At 40.1% G+C, this 14,170-nt stretch overlaps 1 pseudogene; it reads right to left on the minus strand.

Annotated features, from left to right (window-relative positions):
• Positions 1-400: 400 nt before the first annotated feature.
• LOC111893093 (citrate synthase, mitochondrial-like) overlaps positions 401-14,170 on the minus strand; it is a 30,415-nt pseudogene continuing 16,645 nt past the window's right edge.

Here is a 14,170-nt window from a genome sequence, read left to right on the forward strand (position 1 = left end):
ATTCTTGTGACCTGATCAAATAAAAGTCAAAAAATTAATATGCTAATATAATTAATAGAAGAATCAAACAAGGAATGTTAGTTGCATTTGTTTAAAAAAATAAGAGCAATAAAGAGAAGGTATTTAAATAATATATTATTAAACATTTAAAAGTTAGTGACAAGAAAATTGAGTTCTCACCTTTGTGCAAGATATGTTAACTGAATAAGGCGACGCCGAAGTGCTGGAAAAACATATGCATGGTTTTTTCAGAGAATATACCAGCCACTGATACTGCATACTTCCGAACTTGAAGATCCTACCACATATACATATATTAAAAAAAAGTAATGGTAAATGAGAAAGAATTTACAACTAATTTATAGCAGCAAAGAACAACCATTGGATCTACTGGGCTCCATCATCTCTTGCAGCAACAAAGAGCAGCATCGTTCCTTGTGGCTCCATCATCTCCTGCAAATTGAAGAAGATCATGGCCCTACATTCATGAAATTGTAATGGTAAATAATAGTAAATTGAATAAACTACATTTTTTTATCCCTGTGCATAGCTGACTTTTGCAATTTTTACAACTAATTTGTGAATTATACAAATCTTGAATGCACCTTGAAATTGAATCGTGCAAGTGTTTGTAATGCAAGCTACTCCAAAGTAGATCCAGTAAGTTCTGGAATTTGTTGCATGTTGTTAGCCATGTTTGCTCGACTTGGAGTTGCAGATGCCCCTGTGGTCAAGAAGTGCTAAAGGTAGCTCTAGATCAGGCTCTACAAACAGCTCTGGCTTCGACATTATCTCATTCTATAGCATAAAATTTATTATGATATTACTACTATTCAAGGCTTAAATTAATTATAAATTTACCTTTAGTTGACCTTCAACATGAGCCCTAAAGAAGGCCTTACCAACAGCCTGAAGCAAATGAAAAAAATTCATACACCGATGAAAATCAACATACAAAATAAAGTATTTTATCAGAAAAAAAAGTGTTGTTCTTGCCTTCTAAAGCCCTTCATAATCAAGTATGCCAATATCCGGTGAAATAATCCCTTCATCTAATCTATCAACAATCTAAAATACAACAACAATGGATGAAATTAGTTTTATTTATCTAAAACTGGAAAGATGTCACATATCTGATGGTGGGAATATGAATTTATATATTAAAAAAAGAAAAAAAAAATAGAGTGACTACCTACCTGCTCATGAGAAACTCCCACCGACTTTCATTCCGCAGGTCCAACTGTTCCCTCCCATACATCTCACTTTCATAAGCACACAGCTAACAACCAAATGATTCAAAACATAAAAAGTAAAAATAATTATCTATGACAAGTCCTCTTCATAATATTAAGGTTAAAGGCCACACCTTCCAATTTGGGTGGATAGCAGTTTTGTGTCATGCATAGCCTTCTTCACATAACCAAATCTGTCAGCCTTCACCAAGTTGCCTTTCTCTTTATCTATGACAAGTCCTCTAATAACCGATTACAAAATAAATCATCACTAGTAGTAGTAGTAGCAAGATAAACTTAGCTTGCAGAGTGACAAAAAAATATTAGTGGTGTTATATATTACATTGATTTTACATCTACCATATCGTTATGATATTAATTAAGATATATTTTTATAGGACATGTAGACATATATATAAATATTCATTTTTGTATATTCGTTATACTCATCTCCACTTAAAAAAAAATGATTTTTAGAGAAAAAAGAAAAGTGATATTAAAAATAAAATTAAAAAGATAGTAAAAAAAAAGATATTTAAAGTAAAAAGATAATAAGAAAAACTAAATAATAGAAGTAAAATGAAGAAAAACATTATTTTAGTAAATATTTTTAGAACTATACTAGATTGGTAAATAGTTTTTTCAATAACTCCATTTTGTTTAAATCCATTATTACTTATTAGAAAGAAAAAAAAATTGAAGTTTTGTACTCCTATTTATTTTGTGAGTCTCATTATCCATATAAAATTGAGAAATGAAAAAAAAAACAAATGCATACCTTGCTTTAGTTAAACCGTAATAGTTAAGCAACACCCCATTGTGAGCATCAACATTTGGCATCAACATTGGGCCAAGGGTTTTTCACCTACAACATTCATGGATTTAACTACATAAGAATTCAACCAGCTTAGATTAAAAAAGGATAAAACTAGGTTGAACACATTAATATGTTTTAGGGTTGAATGCATGAAATAGCAACCTTCTTTTATTTACTTGTTGATTCTTCCTGTGCTTTAGAAAATCAACCCAATTATATTTATAGTTGTGCTGTCATTTAAACACAAACCACTTTGCAATCTTATAAAATGGGTAGATTTTTCAAACTACATAGATATTACATTAGAATGGACAGTGCACTTGTATCCTGTTTATTTCAGTTCTTCTAAATCTTTGTTCAATCGTATTTAATTTTTGTAGATATAAATATAGGTTCATATTTTATATAACTTTATCCATGATTCCAATCTGGCTATGACCAAGGCGTGTGTGGATCATCTTTTTGTTGCTTGTTTTATATTTGCCAAGGAGATTACTCAAAAAGATGTTGTGTTTCCTCCTTAACAAATAATAATAAAAAAAAGCAACACAAAGGTGTTTATGTAAATAGAAATCAATAAATAGCAGGTACCTTGCCAACTTCTATTAGAATCGGAGGAACCACTTCATAAAGCTTCGAAACCTATTCAAATTACAAAAAAAAAAAGTCAACTAAACTTGTATTAAGAATCCATGATAGGTTGTAATGCATTAAATTGCAACTGAAACTGATGTCAATGGGACAAAATCTGCAACTTTTTGTCCCACCCTAAAATGGTGAGACATGGACTCCTGTCTGTGAAAAATACGTAAATGCCCTCCTCATCCATGTCATCAAAAAATAGCCTATAAAGCTTGTCCAGTCCCATATAACAAACACAACCAATAAGGTGCTAACTAGCTGAAAGAGAGGATCATCAGGCAAGTGCTTTAATGCAAATTCTCTTTCACACATGTATCTAGGATCAGTTTTCCTTAAAACTCCATGCTTGATTAGCCAGAAAAAGAAAAAAATTCAATGAGGGTACCTAATTAGCCAAACCATGGAGGGGTCCAACTAGACCATTTAATGTTGCAACAAATGAGAGGTATGGATCTGATAGAGCACTAGCAACCTAAAATAACCATCAAAAAACTTATCATATAACTACTTATACAATTAGGGAATTACACTTTGGAAATCCATTGAATTATAATCCTTAAACATAAATTTAAAATATATATATAAACAAGTAAATAATCATAAATCATATTCTTACGTATGGATAGTGACATAAAGCCTCATAAGCTCTTGCATGGCTGAACTATCAAATCCAAGCATATGCGCAAAATTTGTACAATAATCTAACGAGTCGTCCGTTGCCACATATTCTCCATTTTTATATATCCTTTTTTTTTAAAAAAACAGCAAATCAAATCAACTATAAACAACAGTCAAAACTTTCATTTTTCAATATGAAATTATGTAGAAATGGCATTTCTTTGGATATACACATAGACATACCTACCATATATATGCAGCTACAGCTGATAGTTGAGCAATCAAGGAAAGAGAGTCCTCAAATGTCGGCTCCCAGTATCTTGAATCATAATAATAAGTATATAAATCATCTTTTGCAATAAACATAAGTGTGTTAAAAAATATAAAAATTAGAAGAAACCCACATGGATTTATGGATTCCATTCTCATAAGCTTTTGCAAATTCACTTTGTACCTGTGAAAAAAGGAGTGTAGTTAAATTAGAAGAAACCTACTTGGATTTATGGATTCCAATCTCATAAGCTTTCTGTTATCCAATAAAAAAAGCGATAAAATAATAAACGGAATATACACTTATCATTATGAGTTGTTTCATGTAAGATGTAATCATGTTTAGTGTAACCTAAATACCTCGGGAAGCACCAATCCATCTTTGTTCAACATAATGGTGTCTAATATTTTTGTTACAATCGAAGACTTCGAAAGTTGAATTTTCATAGAAAGAATAGAGTAGCAGATATAGTAAATATTATTGTTATATCCTCCTAAAATTCCACTTCCCTTGTTAATTGAGACTCGGGAATAGGGTGTAACCCATAAAAAAAACTCTAATTTATGGAATCAATGGAAGTTTTCTCAACATAGAAAAATCATTCAACACAAAAGGGAGAACATAGAAGAAAATTCGAGAAAATAAAGAGGGAGAATAGAGATAGTCGAAAATGAGTAGCTGAGATTGTCCAACAACTTACCTGATGGAAGAGACCGCAGGAGGAACAATGAAGACATCTTCAGACAATGATGGACGATGGAAAAGAGGTGACCATGGGAGATGAACTGATGACGAAGCAAATGCTGTAAACACTAAATAGAAAACTAGGGTTAAAGAAGGATGAATTAGAAATAAGAAATAACTAGTACTAGGGCTTACTGTGGAGGTTTAGTTATCGTAATCCAAGTGTATGGTGGCTTCATCATTGAAGGATTTGGGCAGAAGAAGCAAACATGAAAGACTGCCTGAAGCTAATATCAACCATACGACTTCTTGATGCTTTTGAAAATGTGAATTCAAAGAGAGGAAGAAACCTTGTTGGGCTTAGAATCCCTAGTTCTTCGTCATAGAGCCCTCAATCGCAATGATTTTGTAAGGTCTATTTTTGGGAGCAAAAAAACGTCAATCTCAATAGTCTTGTTTTGCCTTAAGATTTGACGAATGTGAAAGCTAAACTCCATCATCTCCAAATGATTCCATATGATTTCAACCATTTGTAATAGCCACTTCAGTTGTTCTATTATGTCTCGTACCCGTCGATCACCACCAAAAACCTGATCATGTACTAAGTCGATAGAAAAATGAGAGAATTGCGATTTTAGAAGAAAATAAAAGACCTCCAGCTACCTACTAAGAAGCAAGACGCAGGCTAGGGTTCTTCGTTTGTGTGTTGTTTTGATTTATCTGTGGGAAATCAGAGACAAGCGAGAATCAAGCTTTGCATTCCATACTTCATAGCGATAACTCATGGAATTCATAGAGCTTCATTAAGCCAAACCATGAAAAAGAGAAAAGTAGAAACGAAGGAAGATGAGAACAAAGCTGGGTTTTCTAATTTTTTTGGGATTTTGTTTCCCGCTTAGCTATTAAAGGTTAGAACACGCGTTCCATTAAAATTTATAAAGCGTCATCCTTAGACGACACACATTATATTATAGGTGCCCTCCGTGTTTTGTTTGTTTGTTTAGACACTAATTTAAGGGCGTGCAACGACATAAATCCTTAAATTTTTTGAAGAGATGACACTTTTTTAATGTCAAACGCATTTGCGTAAGATAAATCAAGGAGTGTCGTGATTTGGGCATCGTAAAAGGGTCTTTTTCTTGTAGTGCAAGTTGATTTATTCATAGAGGAAGGACCAAAGAGAGGCATAATATGCATGTTTATAGCATTGGATGACTGACGTTATTTAATTCGTGTGGTTAGTTGATTATACAAAATAATCTATAATGAATAAATTTGTAATTGCTACGGTGCTTAATTAATAGCGATTTGTTTATATTAAAAGGGTTTGATACCATAGTTAATTATTTTATTATTATGTTTCACTTTGCATGTTTACTTCCTGATGTAATTTAAATATTATTCAAAATTCCACAGTCTGTCATACTTTTGGGAGTAGGTAATAATGTAAGATTATCATGGAGGGTTAACATAATTATTTATGGTAAAGTTGCATTACATGAAGATTACTATTATGTTCATGACTGCTTGAAGAGATTTTAAGTATTGGATAAACTCATGCTTAGAGATTACTTCATGGATTCAATCACAAGTAATTCTAAGATGATATTATCTACTATTCTTCAAACTGACAAGCATAAGTTATAGTGTATGAATATGTTATGCATTGTTACTGCATAAATGCATCTATAAGTGGGTGTTATTAAATGTAGTTCCATGTATGACATGACGAGTAAAGGTTATAATTATGTAGTTAAGGTTTATTCGTTCCTTTTCCTGAATTAGGAAAAGCCATATCTTTGGGCCCATTGGTGATTTGATGTTGACATTCATGTGCAAGGCCTTGCTAGTACTAAACTGATGTGTTTGATTAGTAGTCTGAATCCAATCATCATTAATCAGAATTCGAGAAACAGAATCTTGGACCAATAGATGGATTCGTATCCATGTCTCAGTCCATACGATATCTTGTAGAACGAATGAATAACTGATCACTTATTTTAGGGCCAACATTTCATTTTAATCAGAGTTCTACAATGGCTTTAGAAATCACATTTGTTGTTTATTCGAAGTTTATACTTGCAATTGTAGTTGACAACTTATCTAAGTATGAGACAGTTGGATTAGGTGTATAAAGTCTTAACTAAAATTATATATTCTTAGTGAATAAAAGAAAAGTCATTTTGCCCTCATAACCAGAAATCGATAGAATTGATATTAGGAGAGAGATAAAATGATTTATTAATATATTTACTTAGAAATAGATAATAATTAATTTTGAATTAATGATAAATGGTTGGAATTAGTTGATTATCAATCAGATTTAATCTAGAATTAATTTAAGATTAATTAGAATTAATTAAAGGTCCAAGGGTTGAATTGTAATTATTCATAGCTGAGCAACAAAAACTTCTAGAATCCTCTTAAGGTGGTGGGCGGTTTTGTCAAGAATCTTGGAGTATTCTTGAAGGCTTAAAAAGTTGATAAGGATTACCATATTTGAATATGTAAAATAATATTATTTTATAATTGAAATCTATGGTTTTCCTTGTATTTACACTATAAATAGGACCCCAAGGAAGCCAAATTTCATGGATACTCTTTCAAGAGGCTTATCGCCAAAATTGCTTCCTCCTTTCTCTCTCTTATCTTCATTTAAGGGTTTTTAGGGTTTTGCATGTGAGCTATTAGTGACAGCCATATTTTTGGTGCTAGCTTTCTAAAGATTAAGAAGGGATTCATAGATATTTTTTTCTATAACAATGTCAAAGGTATGTAACCCTAACTAGTAATTTCTATTATACCATAAGGTTCTTGTAGTTTCATAAGTATGTTTCTATTAATGTGTAAAGACATAGATCCTTTAGGTTGCATGTACCCTTAAATGTTTACATGTTTTTTCGCATATACATTGGATTTGTGACCTATAAATTCCATCAATAACTTCACTACATGGTTTCTAACCACTACTTCTAGTATGAGCCTATAACGGAATCATAATTCTTCAAGCAAAACTCAAGAGCTACAGTATATGAATATAACCCGTAACAACAAAACAAAAGAGTTCTACCACACATCTACAACCTCGTAACCACCATGATCCAATTAGTACCAGAGTTGATTAAGAAATTACCATATAGTATATCATCCAAGATTACTTTAACATCCGTATTCCCAGGTATATTATTTTATTCATTTAATTTGGGGTTTGTGGAGGAACTCGGCGAGTTGGTGTTTGGACTCGCCAAGTAGGGTCGCGGATTCTTATCCGGGTTCATGGCTGGACTCGGCGAGTTAATGAGTGGACTCGATGAGTCCACGCTGTTTAATGAAACCCTAATTTCCTGGGTTTGGGACCTAGTTAAAGGCCCTTAGGGCCGTCATTTGCGGCTACCAAACCCCAGAGAGGAACCCAAATAGAGCTAGAGCGTTTGTGAGAGGAAAGGAGCCATTTCTTGATCCTTGTGGTCGATTCTTGCACGAAGGAGGTGATTCCAGCTTAGAGGAGACCAAGGAGGTTGTGCATCTGTGGATTTCGAGCAAAAGACTTCATCTTTGAGGTATTATATCGCCCCTTTATCTGTTATGTTGAAGGAATCCATAGATGTAGAGTTTTTATGTCCTTTATTGGAATGAATTGTGAGAATATGGTCCCTATTCATATTGAGACTTCAGATCTGGACCCATAGTGGTCCAAAGAGCTTTTTCCAGCTTGCTTTATGTTGAGCTATGGAGGTAATGAGTTTAGGATGTTATTTTTGGGCCTAAATCACCAAGTGAAACTTCCTAGACGTCCTATGAGTGTCAAGATTCGAGCTTTACGTGTTTATCAGGCTTAGGAAGGTCAGATCTATGGCTCAAAGGAACATATCTGACCTTAGGAGGTCTATTGAGTTTGTGCATGTCATGAACTCGTTGAGTCCAAGGGCAGACTCGGCGAGTAGGGTTAGCGTTTCCCGTAAATCACTCAGTAAGTGACTTGCCGAGTTGGAGGAATGACTCAGTGAGTCAAAGGGGGGTTAGAGGACTGGGGTTCAAGGCGGAACTCGCCGAGTTGATCTTGAGACTCGGCGAGTTGATTCGGGATGGCCCCACGATTCATGCCAGGTGTAACTCGTCGAGCAAGGGGAAAGACTCGATGTGCCAAGCGAGACTAGAGAGGTAGTGGACACGAGTAGACTCGCCGAGTTGCCCAAGTGCACTCGACGAGTCGGGTCAACGTTGACCGGTTACTTTTGTTGACTTTTAGGGTTTGGTCAACAATGGGGCCTTTGAACCAAGAGAGGGGTAAAATGGTCTTTTACTCTTCTGAGGGTGCCAAGAGAGAGTTGAGTCTAGTCCCAAGAGGTATATTTTTGATAGTTTTTACTTTATGTGATTAGGCGGAGGCTAGATTATATTTCTACTGAGTCAGAGATTTATCGGGACATCTGAGGTGAGTCTTCTCACTATACTTTACCTAGTGTGGTAACAGAGTTATGTGACAGTGTGTTTTAGAGTTATGTGCCAGTGTATATGCATGTTATTTATGTGTTGTGATTTATTGTGATATGTGATATGCATGATCCAGAGTTTATAGAGTAGGAGCAGTGGGTCCATAGAGTTAGGACCTTCGGGTCTATAGAGTTAGGGCAGAGGGCCCACAGAGAGTTGGGGCTGGAGGGTCCCAATGAGACACATTGACCAGAGGGTCAACAGAGTTATAGCCTCGAGTGGCTAATATGTGTTAGAATGGTATTTTGGGGAACTCACTAAGCAAATATGCTTACAGTGTTATGTGTTATGTGTTGCAGGTACCAACGATGATCGCGGGAAGGCGTCGTCATGATTCTTACACACGCGCACCGGAGTTTATATGTTTTTGATCTTGGGTTTTTGTATTGAGATAATGTTGATACAATGTTTTAAAAAGTGAATGTGAAATATATTATATGGGTTTTAAAAAGTGAAAAAAAATTTAAAATTTTTACGGTGTTACAAGTTAGTATCAGAGCCTTGGTTTGAGAGATTCGGATGCATCTTCGGGCGTATTTGAATCAAACTGAGGATTTGAGGAAATTTTTTGATAATAAAGTAAATTTTTTTAAAGAGTAAAAAGGAGTTTTGAGACAAACAGAGCAGAGCCGTGTGTACGATCAGCCAGCGCCCGAACGGTGATTTCCCAAAATACCCTTGCAATAAGTGTTATAAGATATGTAATGCTATGCTATATGATGAGTTATGTTATGCAGAAAGAGTAGACTAGGTATTCTTATTAGGACTAGAGTGGCCTGATATGTGATGCCTTAGTCTAGGAATTTTGCTGCTAGAAATACTCATGAATGTTTAGATAGCAGCGAGAAGCTTATGAGAGATCTGCTAGTGAGTAGCACATGAGTAGAGAGAGTAGAGTACTTGGGATTTGGGACTATGGGAGGAGGACTTGGGATGAAGGATGATGCGGTGTGGACGGTAGTATTGGGCCTGTACTACCGAAGACACCGGATCAGTGCATAGTCCAAGTAAGAATCCTCAGAGTACTAAGGAACAAGTAGAGTGGAGTTTTTGAGTGTGAGTATGATCGAGCGAGTCCCTAATATTCCTTATGTTGTATTTTCAGAGAGATATCATGGTAGGGACACGCCACACTCCAGAGATCAGCGGTACGAGTGATGAGGAGATCCGTAAGATCATCCATGAGGAGGTGGCTGCGGCCATCAGGGCAGAGATACCAGAGATGTTCGGGTCTATCAAGACCACTATGATAGTGACATTTGATGAGAGATACGCTACTCTTTCTGAGGCTGCGGTTGCTGCGGCCACTGCAGCTATAGCTGCGACTAGGCCGCAGGGTGGTGATGCGTTGCTGTTCCGAGAGTTCAGCAACACAAAACCACTGGAGTTCGATGGGATCCAGGACCCGATTGCAGCGATGAGGTGGATTTCAGACATTGAGGGGGTGTTTCTTTACTTGCTTATCTCCAGAGTATTTGAGAGTCCGGTTCGCGTTGAACCAGCTTCGCTTGGGAGCGAAGGACTGGTGGAAGTTTGTGACAGCGCATTATTTGCCTGCTGAGCTTGCTGCAGTGACCTGGGAGAGGTTCACTGCTATGTTTCGAGATGAGTACGTTCCCCAGGTGGAGAGAGATCATTTGGCCCAGGAGTTCCTGACCCTCAAGCAGGGTACTGAGTCTGTTACAGTGATTACGAGGATGTTCCATGAGCGGGCGATGTTCTGCCCAGAGCACGTGTCCTCCGAGCAGGCACGTATGAGCCGATATCTAAGCATTTGAGGAGGGATATAATAGAGTTTGTGGCGAACTCGACATACTGGACATTTGCTGAGCTTCAGGAAAATGTCCGGAAGAGGGAGATAGAGCTGGAGACCCAGGCTAGGGAGGAGGCTGAGTCTCAGGGGAGAGATCGGCGGCCGGTGCAGTCTCAGCCGGCAGCCAAGCGGGCCAATCCTGCTGATTCGAGATTTGGGAGTCAAAGGGGCTGCACTTGTGGCAAGTGCGGCAAGAGCCATGAGGGGTGTGCAGAGCAGGGTATTGCTACAAATGTAGCAAGGAGGGGCATATGGCTAAGGATTGCCCCAAGGGGTTTGTAGTATGTTTTCACTGCAACCAGACCGGACACCGGAAGGCAGAGTGTCCAAAGTTGCGAGGGACAGCTCAGGGGGCATCTCAGGGATCTGCCCCTGCTGCAGTGAGGGCTACAGACGGTTGGCTCGCAAAGGCCGAGGCACCGAAGGCACGAGGGAGAGCCTTCCAGCTGACGGCGGAGGAGGTCCGCGCAGCGCCCGATGTCGTGGTTGGTATGTATTCTTTCATGTATTTTTTTTTATGTTGATACATTTTGCTTATATTATGATATGTGTAGGTACTTTTCTTGTGAGTTTTGTACCTGCCTTAGTGTTATTTGACTCGGGTGCGAGTCGATCTTTTGTATCTTTGGCTTTTAGCCAGCACATCAGTATTAGTCGGGAGGCGTTGAGTCGACCTCTGAGAGTTTCCATAGCTGACGAGAGAGTGGTGTATGCCACAGAGGTGATTCGAGGTTGTGTACTCGATATTTTCGGAGTGGAGTTTCCGATTGACTTAGTCCCTATCGCGATGGGAGATGTCTATGTCATCGTGGGCATGGACTGGTTGAGCAGATTTAGAGCAGCTATCGACTGCGAGCGTCAGCTGGTGACCATACGAGACCCTAGTGGGGGAGTTCTTACGGTGTACGACAAGGGTACACGTTTCGGGTCAGCATTTTGTTCGGCCGCTAGAGCGAGACAGAGTCTACAACAGGGCTGTAGGGGATTTGTAGCGTATGTAATGGATACGAGGGTTGATTCAGAAAGATCGAGGTCAGTCGATGAGGTTCCGATAGTGCGCGAGTTCCCGGATGTATTTCTGGAGCAGTTACCGGGTGTGCCTCCCGAGAGGCAGGTATAGTTCAGTATTGATTTGGTTCAGGGGGCTGCACCTATCGCCAAGGCGCCCTATCGCCTTGCGCCTCCAGAGATGCAGGAGTTATCCTCGTAGCTTCAAGAGCTGTTGGGGAAAGGGTTTATTCGGCCAATCAGTTCGCCATGGGGAGCACCTATCCTTTTTGTCAAGAAAAAGGATGGTTCACACCGGATGTGCATTGATTACCGGGAGTTGAACAAGCTGGCGGTCAAGAACCGTTACCCGTTGCCGAGGATCGACGATTTGTTCGATCAGTTACAGGGAGCATCTTGGTTCTCCAAGATCGATTTGAGGTCTGGATATCATCAGGTGAGGGTGCGAGATGAGGACATCCAGAAGACAACGTTCAGGACTCGTTATGGGCATTATGAGCTCGTGGTGATGCCTTTCGGGCTCACCAATGCACCAGCGGTGTTCATGGATCTCATGAACAGAGTGGCAGGACGATGTTGGATCGCTCGGTGATCGTGTTCATCGATGACATATTGGTGTATTCGAGATCCAGAGAGCAGCATGAGGAGCATTTGTGGGAGATCCTCGGAGGTTTGAGATCGGAGAGGCTTTATGCCAAATTCTCCAAATATGATTTCTGGTTGCGAGAGGTCCAGTTCCTAGGGCACCTCGTTAACCAGAAAGGGATATTGGTCGACCCGGCTAAGATTGAGGCAGTGATGGGTTGGGAGGTGCCGAGGTCACCCACCGGGATCAGGAGTTTCCTAGGGTTGGCTGGTTATTATCAGAGATTTATCAGGGATTTCTCCAAGATCGCCGTGCCACTCACCAAGTTGACCCGGAAGGGTGTTTCTTTTTCATGGGGCCCAGAGCAGCAGGCCTCCTTCGAGACACTTCGCCAGAGACTATGCGAAGCCCCGGTGTTAGCCCTTCCGGAGGGGATGGAGGACTTCGTAGTTTATTGTGACGCGTCGATATCAGGGTCGGGAGCGGTGCTTATGCAGAGGGGGCATGTGATAGTGTATGCATCAAGGCAGCTGAAACCTCATGAGTCGAGGTATCCCACCCACGATCTGGAGTTGGGGGCGGTGGTGTTCGCCCTCAAGATCTGGTGTCACTAATTATTTGGGGTTCGGTGTACCATATACACGGACCACAAGAGCTTGAAGGACTTGATGGATCAGCCCAACCTGAATATGCGTCAGAAGAGATGGTTAGACGTGGTAAAGGATTATGATTACGAGATCATGTACCACCCGGGTAAGGCTAACGTGGTAGCCGATGCCCTGAGCCGTAGGGCGGAGAGCGTCCCGATGCGAGACGCTTGCATGAGATTGTCAGTGATGACTCCGGTGTTGGACACCATTCGAGGGGCCCATGGTGAGGCCGTGAGACCAGAAAACCAGAAGAGAGAGCGAGTTATCGGGCAGGTATCGGAGTTTGTTACTGATAGCCGGGGGCTTATGGCATTTCAGGGTCAGATTTGGGGACCGTTTGTGGGCGAAACGCGTACCATTTTGATGGAGGAGGCACATCGATCGAGGTTCTCGATCCATCCCGGGGCCACTAAGATGTATTTGGACCTGAAGAGAGAGTATTGGTGGCCCTGTATGAAGAGGGATGTCGCATGGTTTGTAGAGAGATGCTTGACCTGTCGCAGGCTTAAGGCCGAGCACCAGCGTCCACATGGTAAGCTGCAGCCATTATAGATTCCCGAGTGGAAATGGGAACAGATTACTATGGATTTCATCACCAACTTACCGAGGACTGCGAGAGGTGTCGATGCAATTTGGGTGATTGTGGACAGGTTGACGAAGAGCGCTCACTTCCTTGCTATTAGTGAGAGCTCTTCCGCGGAGAGGTTGGCAAAGATGTACGTGAGGGAGGTGCTATCGCGTCATGGAGTGCCGATCTCGATTGTCTCAGATCGAGATGTGCATTTCACTTCCAGATTCTGGAAGAAATTTCATGAGGAATTGGGTACGAGGCTGCATTTTAGTACCGCATACCACCCATAGACTGACGGGCAGAGCGAGCGGACGATTCAGACACTCGAGGACATGCTCCGAGCATGTGTGTTGGATTTCGGCGGGAGTTGGGACACGTATTTGCCCTTGGCCGAGTTTTCCTACAACAACAGCCATCATTCGAGCATCGGTATGCCACCCTTTGAGCTGTTGTATGGGAGGAGGTGTCGGACCCCCATTTGCTAGGGAGAGGTAGGGCAACGTGTGATGGGTAGTACAGAGATCATGCTTCAGACGACAGAGCAGATACAACAGGTCAGACAGAAGTTGTTGACCGCTCAGAGTCGCCAGAAGAGTTATGCGGACAGGCGCCGGTCCGAGCTCGAATTTCAGGTCGGTGACTTCGTGCTCCTGAAGGTCTCTCCTTGGAAAGGAGTGATCCGATTCAGGAAGAGGGGCAAGCTGGGGCCCCGATACATTGGTCCTTTCAGGGTGATCGCGAGAGTAGGCAGGGTAGCCTACCGGTTGGAGCTACCTGTAGAGTT

The sequence above is a fragment of the Lactuca sativa genome, chromosome 6 (genome assembly GCF_002870075.4).
Source record: "Lactuca sativa cultivar Salinas chromosome 6, Lsat_Salinas_v11, whole genome shotgun sequence".
In the NCBI taxonomy this organism is placed as follows: Eukaryota; Viridiplantae; Streptophyta; class Magnoliopsida; order Asterales; family Asteraceae; genus Lactuca; species Lactuca sativa.